Genomic DNA, 15,219 nt, shown 5'->3' with positions numbered 1-15,219 from the left:
AGGTGTTTTAACTGTATTCTAAGTGTCTTTTAACATAGCTCTGGCTCTAGGACTGGTTAGTCAGACTCGGTTACCACCAGTACCCGTCTGAAAAAGTTGAGGGTACTGGATGATTTTGCAACAAGGCCTCTTTCTGCTCCTCTGTTTTTTCTTTCTGCACGTTTTCCTTCTTCCTGAACTTTTCTTCGTCTTTGAGGACTTCTGTTGCTTATTTCTGCATTTCTTTTTTTCTTTCTGTGCGTTTTTTCTTCTTTCTTCACATGTCCTACCTCTGTAGGCATAGTTAGAAACTAGCATTTAAAAAAACCTTTGAAATTCACAGAAAAAACCATAGGTTTCAGGGGCGTTATAGTTAGGAAGTAGCATTTAAAAAACCTTAAAAAATCACTGAAAAAGCCATAGGTTTCAGGGGCGTTATAGTTAGCTGGACATTTCACTTGTACATAACTATTGAAATTCCCCCGTTATAGTTAGTTCAGCTAACTATAACTTGCATGCCCGCAATTCACTGCTGATGACGGCACATATTACACATTATCACTCATGACATGGTCTGTGACATCACTCATTACATCACTGATGACATCTCAAATGACATCACTGATGACATCACGGATGACATCATTCTTGTGATAGAGTGGTAGACCTCCCCTCACCCTAATATAACCTTTGATACACACATTCAAAAATAGAAACTAACATTTTCATGGACATACCAATACTAGTTACAACAACCTATTCAGTAATTCCAAGATCTACATACACATCCACTCATTCACCAACAGTCCTATATAGTCACTTTATCCCCCAACTTTAAACGCCCACAGGTCCTGTTAGCACACATGTCATCTCAGGTCCCCCTTCCCTTCACCAGTGTGCAAACGCATGTACTCACTCATCATATGTACTCATACACCTATACATTCTGTTACACACTGCCACTCATCCATAGAGTTACTCACACAGATAGTCACTCATGCTAATAAAGAATCAAACATCCATTTACTTGCATATACAGTTATACACACATCACCACACTTACTTTTACAGAAACTAACACATATTTACTCTTTTAAAGAATCACTTATAGAAACACATACTTATTCATACAGGAACTCTTCCAATCTCTCACTCGCACATAAACTCACTTATATACACCAATACTCACATATACTAGTCTAAAATATATGTAGTTACTTATAAAGACACTATTGAGACAGTTATTCACTTACTAACACACCCATACACACACTCATCCAGCCATACTGTCCTGCACACATACTGTCTTCAACACATACAAACAGTGACTCACTCATCCATGCATCTATGCACTAAGTAATACCCCCACTGATCCATACAGACATTCAGACACTCATTCTGATACTCGAAAAATAAAGTAATACCTCATATAGACACTCATGTAGCTACTCACCAACCCATGCAGCCACTTATACACAAAGTGAGAGACTGATACAGATATTGACATATTTAAACATTACTCGCTAACCCATTTATTCACTAAATGTAATGTAAATGTAATGTATTTGAGCTTATATAGCGCACAGCTACCCACAAAGGGTTTCCCGGCGCTTGCTTAGGGAACCCGTCCTGGTATTCTCCTGTGAGATAACCCCGGCAGGGTATCCACAAGGTGAAAGCCAGGCATCCCGCCGCGAGGGGCCGTTGTGGAGATTAAGCAAGCTATTGCCCAGAGTCGCAGAGTGTGAACCCATGAGTTGAGAAGGCACCGGAGCGAGAATTATCGAGTCCGTGGAATTTTTGAGCCCAAGACCCACCGAGGCGGGGAATTGAACCCTGGTCCAGGGCCGATCTCAGCTTCCGGGTCTGCCGCCTCTAACCCCTGAGCCACACTTCTCACTAAGATACACTTAATCAGTCAGTTATACAATTTTTTTTTTAAACATCATCATTTAAACATCATCATTTAGACACTTATATACCCATTTATTCTTCTGTCGGCCTTTAGATATACATATATAAAACATATTTAATTTTTAGAAAATCACACATTCACTGGATGATGTCACTAGTGATGTCATTTGAGGTGTCATCAGTGATGTCATGAGTGATTTCACTGACCATGTCATGAGTGATGTAATATGTGACGTCCTCAGCAGTGCATTGCGGGCGCGTGAGTTATAGTTAGCTGAACTAACTATAATGGGGGAATTGCAATGGTTTTGTACGAGTGAAATGTCCAGTTAACTATAACGTCCCTGAAACCTATGGTTTTTTCAGTGAATGTCCTATACATATATATCTACATATATATATATATATATATATATATATATATATATATACATACATATAAATGTGTGTGTATATATATATATATATATATATATATATATATATATATATATATATATATATATATACATTTATATATGTATTTATGTATGTATGTATGTATGTATATATATATATTTTTTTTTCCAGCAAAACTGTCTCAATAAAGAAACACGCCGCACACTGCTCCGTTTGTCAAGTATTTTGGTTTATTTTCTGTGGGTTTCCCACCACCTACGCGTTTCGGACATAAATCTGTCCCTGGTCACGGTACAAACATTGGTCCTTCATTGCTTTCTAGTATTTATACCTGTGGTCACCACTTGGCAATTAGGGTGCATTGTGGGCCCAGTAGTTCAGAGGAATAAAGTGACTCCAAACTGTGCGCTGCACCATGCCGGTTCCAAGCATTTCAACGACATGATTTGTTACTCGCTTCTAAATGAATGTGGTGTTTGCCAATGCGCGCACATTAGTCCAGTGGACTAAATATATATATATATATATATTATAAATGTGGTACAAATAACTCACATTGTTGGCGCATTTATGTACAACCACTTGAACAATTATAGGACTGAGTGTCCAAGGCAAAGTGTCATGGCTAAGTGCCTGCGAGTCGCATCATGTCGGTTCTTGCTTGGATCAACAGCATTCACAGAGCACAGAAATTTAAAAAAATACATACATTATACTTATCAAACGTCACAAACATTAAATTCATGTGGTTCGTTCATCATTGTGTCAAACAATTAACTGCTGATATCTGTTTTCATGCTCAGCAGTAAACAAGGATTCTGAAATTTGCATTGTTATTCTGGTTCTGGAATTATAAGTGTACATAAAGTTCCTCATCGGCGTTAAGACCCCAAGGGTTCCTGGTTCTGAATCTTATTATCAATTTAAATTCCAACCTCCTCAGAGCAATAATTCGATCACCCCCTCTTTCATTTTCACCAATTACTGCTATTCCTGAATACTTCATGTCCTTCCAAGTTCTCCCAGGATGTGAGTTCAGATGTTTGGCTGTTGCATAGGTTGGATCATTGTTTTGAATTGCCCTTGTATGTTCAAGAATCCGTTTCTTGAGTGGACAGATTGTTGAGCCGATGTACTTTTTCCCGCAGAAGCACTGTATTTGATATACAACAAATTGTGACTCACACGTTATTTTGTCTTTGATAACAAATGTTCTTCCCCTGGGATCAGTTATTGATTTTAGATTTTTCCCAATCTTACATGCTTTGCACGTCATGCACTTGCTGAATCCCAGTTGTCCTTTTTCCAGCCAGTTTTTACTTTTTGTTCTTGTGAAGTGGCTGTTTACCAGTGTGTCGCGGATTGATGGAGCTTTGCGATATGTTACCAGAGGTCTGTCACCAATTAAACTGCCTATTTCACTGTCCTTTTTGAGAACATTCCAGTATTTGGACAGGATTTGGCGGATTTTGTAGCTTTCCTTGGAGTATGTTATTATTAGTCTTGGTTGTTCTTCCTCCATGCTGTTTGTATTCAATTTTGGTTTGGTTATCAATGTTTCCTCTCTTGTTTTGGCTCTCGCTTTTTGTTCTCCCTTCATTATGTCAGCATGTTTGTAACCACGTTTGGAGAAGCGATCTTTGGTCTCTTTGAATTTGTTCTCCATCTCACTTTCATCAGAACAATTCCTTTTCATTCTTAAAAATTCCCCGTACGGGATGCTTTTCTTGAGGGAGATAGGATGAAAACTAGTTCCATTCAATATGCTGTTCGTTGACGTTGCTTTTCTATATACAGTTGTTTCAAGCTTGTTGTTCTTTACATACACTTTGGTGTCCAGAAAATCTATTTCTTCCTTTTGAATGTTTGACGTGAATTGTAATCCTACTGAGTTGTCATTGAGGATTACAATATATTCTTGCAGTTTCTTTTTTGAACCTTTCCAAAGGAGGAACAAGTCATCTATAAATCTAAGCCATATAACCACATCCGTGGTATATGGTTCGTTTTCTTCTCTCCAAGCTATGTTTTTCTCCCACCACCCCATGGTGAGATTCGCATAGCTTGGAGAGAATAAAACACCCATGGCACATCCGCAAATTTGCCTGAAATTTTTTTTATCAAAAGTGAAAACGTTATTATCTAGGCAAAAAGTCATCATATCAATTACCATGTTGGTATGTCTTTATTGAGACAGTTTTGCTGGAAAAAGTATTTTGCAAGGGTGTCCCGAACCTTGCCGCCGGCACCAGCCTTAAAGTGCTCCTCTCATCTTGGGACATTTGCTTTTGAATATATATATATATATAAATATATAAATATACACACATATATATATATATATATATATATATATATATATATATATATATATATATATATATAGAGGGGCTCATATCAATATTTATTGGTTGGTTGTTAGTCAATGCTTGTTTTTATACAGTGTGTGCCTTCATTGAAAAATAATGAACAAAATAAACTTGGCCTATTGGCTTTGCCAATGCTTGTTTCTCAATTGTAGACTAAACTTTGTACCCACGGTACTATCCATCAGTAATACACCCTCTTAAACATTAAAAAAAAGGACCACATGTCTCCGGTCTCCCAGAATGCCAGTGAATTAACTTTAAAGCTCTATGTCTTATTCATGTGTGACCGTGGAGACTTTGCAGTTTGCAACTAACCTCGAACTGATGGTTTTATTCCTAGCAAAACTCAAAATTTATTGTTCAGTTTATCCATGCCGAAGGGTTTTTAAATGCTGGATTTAGCAAATGTGCGAAACATGAGTGGATTATAAGTGCATTCCAAATGTAGTGTTCATGTCTGAATACACTGGTTCAAGGTACCAAGTGGTAAAACAGCTCAGATAAGCTTCTAGCATAAGGCTGGGAGTATGAAGTAGTAAAATAAACAATTGTATCCATATTTTAACCAGGCATGGCTCAAATCCAGTCTGCTTTGCTTTCTGAAGAGTTATCTTTAGCCTAGACTCTCCCCAGAGACCTCACAGAGTTCAACCAGATGACACAAGCAGCAGCAGGCGGGGTGGGGAGAGGTACAGGGGGGAGGAAGGCAGTGAGCCCAATAAAAGAATTTTCAGAATGGAATTAGGAGCTTCCCATATGGTATGTGTTGCTTGACCCAAGCCCTCATTGGCTGAGCAACAGCACAGCATCTTATTACGCTACATAATAAAGCAGATTGCACTAAAATGGTCAGCTGCCTGCAAGAGGTAGAATTTTAATGGCTGGATGCCGCCTAGAAGACACACCAGGGACTATATTATAGAAAGGGTGCTCTGGTGCAAAATATCCGAAGTAGATGCATTTGCATCCGTTTGGATGCATGATTTCTAGAGAATGGATAAAACAATATTTGCATTGCGGCAAACATTGCACAAAGTGGTTTCATACTATTTTTTCTGTGTTTAGATAAAAAAGGAAATAACACAGTTTTCCACATTTTATATGTGAAATATAGGTTATTGTTGATTTATTGTCAGTAACTTGTATTTTTGAACCATGGCAGTGCAAAATCAGCTTTTCGAATTGTGTAAATAAGATTATTCACCGACTTCCGTTCTTAAAGTATTATTCACTATGAAAGATTTACAAGCAATGCAAGTGAGACATACAAATTCACAATCTGTTGTCTTTATTTTTGCTCTAATTAAATATCTCGCAGCATTGTGGACTGGTGCTAAAGGATTTGCCCTGATATTTGCCAGCGCAAAGATTTTGTAATATGTCATTAAAGAGTATCTCAAACAAAATTAATGCGAACTGCCATTTTTTGGGAGGCAACGATGGTAGATTGAGATAGAGAGAGAGGTAATTACAGGGCCACTAAAAGAGATTATACTTAATTATCAAATTGGTTTCACGCTTGACCGGCCTGACACACAGCCAATGCCATAGTCATTATCGGGGTCTTGGAAGGGCCCACTGTGCCGCTCACTTGTAAGAAAAGGAAGGACTTTGGTATTCTCTGTTGCTTGTTAGTCTTATTTCTTAAAGGGCATCTATTGTACAGAAAAGAAACAGTCTCTTTACCCAGTCCTGAATTTCTTGGGGTTATCATCAATAGGCATTCCAGAATGCACCTTTGTTTGATGTTCTCAGCTGGGGTTTGTAACCTATTGTGCCATCATTCACCGGATGGCCCCTTTAAGAAACATTGAGGAGTGCGAACTAACCCCTAAAGGTTGTTGTGTGTTTGGAGAGAATCAATGCGGCATCACCTGCAACATCTGAGTGTTTCAACAGTGATTAGGAGGGGCATTTAATAAAACACTATAGTTCAGTGGAAAGCATATTTTTGGCGCATAAGCTCTGTTTTTATTCACCAGTCACTTGAAAACGGCAAGCAGCTGCATAAATCCCTAAGTGAGGTGGATTTCTGCGGTATCTCTCAAAATCCAATAATGAAGCTAATTAATTATAACCAAGTCCACCGAAATGATGTGGCAGGAGAGGGGCAAATTATGTGACAGGGTTGAGTAAATTATGCGGCGAGAAAAGGCAAATTATGCAGCGTAATGCGGCACATTGTGTGAGACTATTGCTTAGTTATTTTTAGGTTTTTACACTTGTTAACATTGTCTGGACATTGGTGAGATCTCATTAGTGTCAGTTTAACACCCAACCATAACAGTACGTGACATTAAGGTGATCAGCCAACATTTGGAAAGGGCCTTCCTCTGCAAAATAACACGTGTTGCTGCGTTTTTAGTAACTTTAGAACAGCTGGAACTAGAAACAATTTTTGGTTGTTAAAATCTGCAGGTTATGCAGCAAATGAAGGATTATGTGGCAAATGTGGCAAATCTACAAGTATACAAAAAATGGCACGACAACACAATGGCATAATTCCAGTGGCCCTGATTATAACCCACATTACTGTCAAAGAGACAGTAAAAGGTACCCTTGACCTACTGCCCACTGAATGAGAGAATGCAAAGAATCAATGTTTGAAGAATTGCTAAAATAGCATTATACTTTCTACAGCTACTCTTACTCTCCTGCAGCAAAAACAGCACCCAACTCCAAGTGGCACAGAAGAGACCACAGGCCCTGATACAAGGAAAGAAATCAGGCCTGCTTTGCCTGGTTCAATAGTAAAAGTATCAACTAAATGGAACAAAGTGGACCCTCATACCCCTAGGCCCTGGTGCCATTGCACCTGCTGCACTATTGAGAGCACAAACCCTATGAAAGCCGCCAAAAGAAATGGAGAACAATAACACACCCTAAAAAAGATGTACGGTGGTGCTAAATAGTGCTGAGGCCAATCCGTGTGTTTTTTTCACCAGCATTTTTAAGTAACATAGACTTGTACTGGTATTTGCAATCAATGATATTGTAAAGACAACATTGTTGCTTTTATGTGCATTGTACAGCCCGATAGGGTTTAACTTGGGTTTTCTAGCTAGTACATTTTGCAGCAAGAATCTGTCAAAGATAATGCAACCTCAATGATTAGGTGTCTGATGTTGAGTGTGATGGGCAGAAATTCTGTCTTCACTATGCAGCATTTTGCTCCCCTTACAAGGTGGGAGAGAATAATATGGCATATTTAGAGCTCGTTACTTGTTTGGCAGATATTTCGGTCAAATTGGCTGATTCCACAATTTGATGAGGCAACTTTAGGAGAAATCTTCAGTCAAACATCTGTCAATAGCAACACTTATGCAAAATTACTCCCAGCAAACTTTGGCGGTGGAAATATCCCCACAATGGTGACACATTGGGCCTGCCCATACATCCAATGTCTCACTCTGACACTCTTGGGGGTGTTTCCCAACGTCGGCTGCATACAATAATGACCTTATCATGAACGCCCCTCAAACCTTTCGTGGTGGTCTTTCACAGAGATGCTGGCATATCATCCATTCAATTTTGACTGGGCAGTAAAGAAAGCGTTGCCTGTGCACCTTGGCCTAGGTGGTAGATCCAGAGATGTTTCTGTCAGTAGAATTTCAGGTCTCAGGGAAAATCCAAATCAGTGTTTGTCCTATGACTAGGGTGCCACCATATGTGACTTTTTTTGCGGATTTACTGGTACTACATTTTATGCAAACAGGCTGCAATTGTGCAGATTGGTACACCATTAATCTGCAGGGTGAAGGAGGCAGAGGTGAGGGCAATTGTCAAGTTAACTAACCTAGATTTCAAGTCATAACAAGGCCTTCTTCCTCTGCCTTTGGCATTCGGATAGCCTTATATTAAATCCCCTCCAAACAACAGTTGTTTTCAGTCTGTGCACTCCTGTACCTTTCCTGTCCTACTAACTGATTTTTTTACATGCAAATTGAAAATTCAAACACTATGCCTAGGGTGGGGTAGGAAGGCAATTTTTGCCAGCAGCCCAACTGTGCCTTTCAGTCAGCCCTGAATATCAATACAACTGTGTTCTAAGACACACTCACAACTCCAGAAAAGCACCAAGGGCCAGCTGTATCAAAGGGTTTAATCTATTCTGTGTCTATGGGAAAATGAGTTCGTACATATGGCCCCAAATGCTAAAGCAACATATTTATTGTTCCCAGACTTTCTGCCAATTAAGATAAACCACAATTGCCCAGAATTATAAGGTATGGGTGATTGGGATTTTACATGTGCACGTTGCCACGGTGGTGAGAACATGAGAAACAAGCTCTGGCAAAGCCAATAGATCTTGCCTATTTGAGATTTATTGGCTTTATTAACTTTTTTGCTATGTTGCAAATGGATCACTGAAATAATATCGAGGGACAAAATATCGACTTGCAAAAATATCGTGGACAAAATATCGACAGTCAAAATATCGAGTTTGTATCTACAAACAGGTAAGTACAAAAATAGTGAGTACAAAATATTGTTTACAATAATATAGATGTAAAAAATATCGACTTTATAAAAAACAGTGTTAAATTAAATTAATATTAAAATTTAATTACTAAAATATACTTAAAAATACTTACATTAACTTATAATAATTAAATAATAAATGAAAATAATAAAAAAAAATTCTTACAATCTTATTTGTTAAAACACACATATATAGTAACATACTATAATTAAATAAGATACTATTATATTACCGTACGATACCAGAATTGTAAAAAATACTATTCCCACTCCAAAGAGTGCAAGCGTAGGGAAAGCGTTGGATAGCGTAGGGGTTACAATTACTATTCCCACTCCAGTGGGTGCAACAGTAGGGAAAACTGACCCTGAACCCTAAAAATACCCCTTTACCCAAAAACCCAAAACTGACCCTGAACCCTAAAAACACCCCTTTACCCAAAAACTGAAAACTGACCCTGAACCCTTAAAATACCCCTTTTCCCAAAAACTGAAAACTGACCCTGAACCCTAAAAATACCCCTTTACCCAAAAACTGAAAACTGACCCTGAACCCTAAAAATACTCCTTTACCCAAAATGAATTAATATTATTTAATTACCAATTAATTATTCATTAACAATAACAACAAAGTAAATATATTAGCACATTAGCTGTTTTTCCCAATTAATTAATTAACAATAACTAAACATTATATGTATATAAATAAATTACTCTAATTAATGTAATTAACTAATTAATATTATTTAATTACCAATTAATTACTAATTAAAAATATGTACAAAATTATATTAATTAATTAACTAATTAATATTAATTAAATACCAATTAATTATTAATTAAAAATAATTACAAACATATATTAATTAATTAATTATTATTAAATTACTCCCCACCCTTATCCCCTATTAACCCAACATCCCGCTCCTAAACATTAAATACAATTTATATTACTATTAATAATTTTTTTAACCTTTTTTCTACATATTATTGACATTTTTTACTTTGACTATTTATATATATTTTGCCGATATTTTTGTAATCGATATTTTTTTATCATTATTTTAATCGATATTTTGATCAACGATATTTTTGATATCGATATTTTATTATTATCGATATTTTTAACTCAATATTTTGTCCATTCGATATTTTTGAGTCGATATTTTGTCTGTGCACCGTTGCAAATGGCTGAAAGGAATGTAAAAAACTGTATGACACTGCCAGGATAGTCCACGTTATTGCAATTCTGTAAATAATGTTTCGTTATGCTGCACTGAAGCTAGCGCTGCTGTATAATATGGCTAAAAATCTTTGACAAAGCCAATAAATCTCACATAGGTGGGAGCTATTGGCTTTAGCAAAGCTTGGTATGGAATGCCAAATGGTAAGTTATAAGTATTTATATAGTGTTTACAATGCTTGAAGTATTTATGTTATAGAATGGAGAATGCCCTTGCCAAGGCGTTAGTGTGTCCAGATTCTGAAGCACTTTAGAACCATACAAAAACTGTGCAAATGTGCCATAATAATGCGCTGAATGTAATATAAGTTTTAGGGAGACAGAAATGTCCAATAGGTTGCAGCTTTTATCACAGTGATGCCCTAGGCTGCTGCACCATTCAAATTATGACCCTAGTGCCATTAAGGTATTTGAACTTGTGACTGCTTGTTTAGTAGTAAAATATACCAATAATCAGTGTTCAGTTGGTTTCATAGACCGTTTGACCCCTGTGCCACTGCCATGCTGTGCCATTCAAATCAAGACCCCAGTGCCTGCAAGGTAACTGCACTTGACTGCTTGCTTATTAGTACAATCTAGCAATAATAGGTGTTCAGTGGGTTTCTTAGAGCTTTTGACCCCTGTACCACTGCACCTGCTGCACCATACAATTAATTCCCTAGTGCTTCCAAGGTAATTGCCCTTGTGACTGCTTGTTTTGTAGGAAAATAAAGCAATAGTTGGTGTTCAGTGCCTTTCCTAGTGCATTTGGCCCCTGTATCACTTCACCTGCTGCACCATTCAAATCATGACCCTTGTGCCAGTAAGATAACTGCATTTGTGACTGCTTGTTTAGTGGTAAAATATAGCAATAATTGCTGTTCAATGGGTTTCCTAGACATTTTGGCCCCTGTGCCACTGCACCCCCTGCACCATTCAAATTATGACCCTAGTGCCTGCAAAGAACTGCACTTGTGACTGCTTGTTTAGTAGTAAAATATAGCAATAAAGGATGTTCAGTGGGTTTCCTAGACCTTTTGGTCCCTGTGCCACTGCACTTGCTGCACCATTGAAATCATGACCCAAGTGCCTGCAAGGACAAAAGAGGAAATCGTTTATATCCAGTAATATATGTGTTCCGAAAAAGGCACGTCTGCAGACAGAATACATAATTATTGTGTAGCTAAACAATAACACAAAAGCTTTCATAAAAGGTGCCTTTAAACGTATCCACCCATCTAATAAGAGTTTCCACAGATGTTATAAATATAGCATAGGCTTTACACATCAAAGTGAAAGCAAAGCATAGTTAACTTGTGTTACAATGTGGCTGGCTCGTTCTTGTGAAAAGATCTTATTCTGTGCTTAACAGGGAATGGTCCAAAAACAGTGTTGCCCAGGATTACCATATGTTAGGCCGACGCTGAGACTGAAAGGCGGTTTTATACTTTTTTTTTCCTAAAAAGGTAGTTTCACAAATTAAATGGACTTGCCAAAGAAGAGGAATTTTGCAAAAAACGTGCACATGTTTTGTGCAGCTGAAGGAAGAGATACCTTTTGAAATGGCTATTTCTAAAATGAAATTTAAAAAAAGGGCACAAGCAGGCTCCATTGAGAAAGAACACAGGCATTCCTCTTCCTTAGAAACGATCTCACTTTGAAGTCAGCCGAAAGCAATATAAACAATAGGCTCCCACAAAAACACAGCTTGCAGGTAAGCATGGTGGGGCGGGACGGGGCAGGGTGAGAGGTGGGGAAGTCGACAGACAATGTAATAGGGGAAATTAAATAAATAAATAAGTCCTATTCCGTCATCTGTCGATATCCCCCTGCCCCGTCGCACCGCACTTAGCGGCAGGAGCTGTGACTGACAGCTTGACATTTGACCTCAATCTTTAAACGCCCAGCAAATGTGATGAGATTACAAGATTTAAAGGCCTGCTTATTACAGGAAACAAGTTTATGGAAGAATACTGTAAACATGTGTTGGACTTGGCCTTTTTTGCAGGTTCATCCCTAAACCCTTTGCCTTTCTGCTAGCCTTTTTTCTGACATGGTGTTGGTGGTTTTAGGCCTCTGGGCACTTTAGCACTGATGTTCAGTGTAAAGTGCGTGCGCTCTCTGTGTTAAATATGGTAAGATGGGTCTACACCTGTTTGGCCTACTTAATTTACCTCTCAGTTCCTTGTAAAGTGGTATCTCATATACCCAGGGCTGGTAAATTAAATTGTACTGGTGGGCTTGCAGCGCTGATTGCACCACCAATCAAAGTAGCCTTTCAAACCTATCCCAGGCCTCTGCCAGTGCAGGGCCTGTGCGTGCAGTATTACTGCCGCTGTAACGTGGCACCAAAAGTGTGTGCCTTGTTCATGACCCCCCTTTTACTGCATATCAGTCACCCCTAAGGTAGGCCCTAGCTAGCCCTATGGGCAGGGTGCATTGTAGGCAAAAGATAGGACATGCTTCTTAAGTGTGTGACATGTCCTGGTAGTGACTAACAGCCATTTTGATTTCTCACTACTGTGGGGCTGCCCTCCCATAGGAATGCTTTGGGGATTCCCCCACAAGTTTTTCAGTGGTAATTCCTCATATGAGAGACGCAGTGCGGTCAAGTTTGGTATGTTTGGAATAGTGTTAAAAAAATGCTACGCAAGGGGGTGCGCAGATTTATTTTAACTATTTTAGAAATGCCACTTTTAGAATTTGCATTTCTGTGTGCTATGTGTCTGCCTGCCTGAGGTAAATTGCATGTCTGGCTTTTGAGTGACAGGGACTGGTGAGGTGTGTGTGACTCCAGGGGGAAAGGTGAGTGAGCGCTAGGCTGAATGGGACATCTGCATTTCGAGTGGTGGGAGGAGAAGTCCCTGGTCCCTGAATAGGATGGTGCCTGCCCTAGTGAATGCTGGCTCCGACCCCCTGTGGTGTGTCTGATGACGAGCCCCCACCTAACAATAGGGAAGAGGAGACCTGTCAACAGAGTGCTCCAATTCCCCCATAACCACATTTCTGCTGGTTCCCCAAGCCCTGTGCTGGCACAGACAAAGGGAAAAGGTGTATAAAGGTAGGGGCTGTGACCCCATGAAAGTGGTTCCTGTGCTTTTCTTGTGCTTACTTGGACTAGTGGTCGGCAAGCTGCCAGCCTGCCAGGAGGAACCGCCGCTGGGGATGGACTTGCTGCCCTGCTAGGCAGTTGGGGGTCTGATGGCCTTGGAGCCCCTAGCATGCTGGCCTGCCTGTGCTTTCTATCCCTAGCTTTTGCCATCATCAAGCTCCATGACGAGGGGAGTGTGAGGGCGCTGCAGCACTGTGCTGCTGAAGTGTCACGAGGAAATCCCACATTGTGGGTATTCCCTCCGCATTACTGAAGGAGCGGGAGCCCACCCTGTATTTTTGCGTTGGTGGGGTGGGAGCCTATCCCGCCTGTGGTGTTTATTTACAAGTGGGAGCCCAGAACGCATCTTCCAGGAACGCCGCGGCAGCGCCGTGCTTGTTGAGGAGAGTGAGGTGACTGGTACACGTGTCAGTGCACCTTCTGACCAGCGTGGAGGGCACTCTGCTTATCTATGTGCCTGTGCCAATGGAGACTCCGCTCCGCTGCCCAATTCCTGAATGGGGAGTGCTCAGGAAAAAGGCTGGTACTCCCAGTGTGGCAGCATTCGTGTCCCTCTACGCAGGGAAGCTCTCGCTGCTCGTTGTGCCCCGAGTGCTGCATCACAGAGCGAAAGCAGGCGGAAGTCAGGCGTGATGAGCCTGACTGTGGTGAAGGGAGTTGCACGTGTGGCCTGGGCATCCCACCCCACCTTGTGTCAATTCTGCCTTCAGGAGCCCCGCGGGCATCCCAGGATGTCCGGAGCCTCACAGGCTCCTTGCCGAAGTCCCAGTCCCAGGAGAGGGACCGGATGAAGAGTAGAGTTACCACCAGAACAGAGGAAGCCTGCAGAGTCTCGTCAGTAGGGCTTTAATCTGCACATAAAGAGGAGGCACCAGAAGTGCCCGTAAGGGGGGGGGATTGTCAGGGCATACTGTCGGTGCCCGCCCCCTCAGTGAGACAAGCTCAGTGAGTAGGGCTCCCCCCCCCCTCCCTGCCAGAGGAGGCACCAGAAGAGTTTTGGTGTCAGGGGCTGAGTGTGGGGCATTGATTTTGGGCGCCAGAGGCACGGAGAGTGCCAGGGCAGTTTGTTTCCTGCACAGCTGACAAGCACATACTGGCAGCTGCAACAAGGGGGCCAGTGATCCTCTTTTTACAAAAGGAGGGGTGAGTGTGCCCCAGACCACAGTACACTGACGCACTTTAGGTTTGCTGCTGAGGAAGCCAGGGGGCCCTTTGTGAGGTCCCCCTCAGAGCCCTGACTTTGAGGGACACAGGGCATTTGAGCCCAGAGGAAGGCCAGTTGGCCCAGGGGTTATTTTAGTGTGTTATTAGGGCCATTGCTATTATGGTGCACTGCTGTTTTTATGCCTAAGGTATATCCTGCCTAATGTGATGCCACCTATGATTCATGCCCCATGATTATTGCGTAATGTGTTTATGCTGATGAGGTTTGGTCCTAACATGTTTGATGCCTAATGTGATTTATACGTAATTCGATTTATGCATAATGTTGTGCCTAATGTCATGCAATGGTATTCTAGGATGGTGTCAAATGCTAATGTAAGAATGCTTAGGTCATTATGGTACCAGTAGTTACTGGTTGCGTTTTTCATTTACTTACCTGTCCTGATGGTTCTGAACGTGGCCCGATTGGCCTGGTCTTGTATAATCCCCTGTGAATATTGCCCGTGCCAGTTTAAATGTGTAAACGTGTGATTAGGTTTCTAATGTGTTTATGATAATACAAAGGCTGTTTTCTATATAAC

Source organism: Lissotriton vulgaris, chromosome 11 (genome assembly GCF_964263255.1).
Source record: "Lissotriton vulgaris chromosome 11, aLisVul1.2, whole genome shotgun sequence".
NCBI classification, from domain to species: domain Eukaryota; kingdom Metazoa; phylum Chordata; class Amphibia; order Caudata; family Salamandridae; genus Lissotriton; species Lissotriton vulgaris.
Note: the sequence above shows the minus strand (reverse complement) of the source record.